Source organism: Myotis davidii, unplaced genomic scaffold (assembly GCF_000327345.1).
Source record: "Myotis davidii unplaced genomic scaffold, ASM32734v1 scaffold658, whole genome shotgun sequence".
Classification (NCBI taxonomy): domain Eukaryota; kingdom Metazoa; phylum Chordata; class Mammalia; order Chiroptera; family Vespertilionidae; genus Myotis; species Myotis davidii.
The window spans coordinates 27,493-28,790 of NW_006289711.1; the positions used below are offsets into that span (position 1 = coordinate 27,493).

Here is a 1,298-nt window from a genome sequence, read left to right on the forward strand (position 1 = left end):
GGTAGTGAAGAGGAGGGAGCGGGAGGGCCTCTGGATTGGGGTCCAGTGAGAGGGACAGGACCAAAGCCAGTGGAAGTAGGAAGGGGCGGGCAAGCCACACTCCCAAGGTGCACTCGCTCAATGGAGGCGGGCTAGAGGCGGGGTCCTGTCTCTAGGTGGGGCTAGTTGAGGGATGTGGCTACAGTGCCCATATATTCTGTGTCTTTCATTAGAGGAAATCAAGACATTGAATCAGAAGTTGCAGGACAAATACTCGGAGCTGGAGAAACTAAGGTCAGGACACCCACCCACCCGAGGCCACGCCCCTTCCTCCTTCCAACCCCAAGACCTAGGATCCCCTTGGCTCTGAAAATTCCCATTGCCCTGGGGACAAAGTTGGAGTCCCAGCCTTGTCCCTCCAGTCACCCAACTCTGGGTGGCCATCGGCCACTCCCCTGCCCAGTGACCTGGTGAGGAAGGAGAAGAGATTTTGAGGGGCTTCGAGCCCAGCACCAGTGCAGCCAGAACTGGCAGCCTCCTGAGGTGTCCCCATCTCCTCCTCAGAAAAGAGAATGAGGACTTGATCTCTGCCAAGGGTCCCCCCAACTCCGGGGTCAGCCTCCGTCTCTCCTTAGCCGCCGTGCTCCTGCCCCTGAGCCTCCTGGTTCTGCTGGCCTGAGGTCCCAGGAAGCCTTTCGGTGAGGAGAGGGGCTGGAGAGGGATGGGAGGAGGTAGGGACTGTCAGGGTCTAGGGTGTTGGCCTGCCTGCGGGGAGAGGGGTGGGCGCTGGAGAGAGAGGAACCTCAGTGAGGAGCTGTGGGGCAGAAATAGAACAGTGGGGACCAGCTATGTTGTCCTATTAACCCTGTCTGTTAACTGTGACTGTTCCCTTCAGATTAGGCACATTCCAACCTGGCTGAGAGCTGTTTGCCCAGAGACATGGGGATTAACCTCAGAATGCAGTCCAGGCTCCTTTTCTGAGAGTTTCCTGTCATCTTGGAAAGATAACAGCCTGATCCCAGAGGCGCTCTCTCCCATTCGGCAGGCAATCTATCCTAATAAACTTTCATGGGATTCAAATCTGTCTCTGCTTAATAATTGACTCAAGGACTGACAGGCACCCAGACCCATCTGTGTCAGTTTCAGAGGGAGGGTCCAGGCAGGAGTGGAGTGAGGCTCATGGAGCAGCTGGGGTGAGTTCCGTCTCCTCCATCCTGCCCTGACTCCGCCTTGTTGTCTCTTAGGCCACCACCTGGACTCGCCTGTTTCCCTATGGGTTTCCCTGACCTGGCCAGTTCTGAGGGGCACATGGCTGTGTG

General features: G+C 56.9%; 1 pseudogene; it reads left to right on the top strand.

The window, feature by feature from the left end:
• Positions 1 to 1,052, top strand: part of LOC107182847 — a 27,499-nt pseudogene extending 26,447 nt beyond the window's left edge.
• Positions 1,053 to 1,298: the final 246 nt, after the last annotated feature.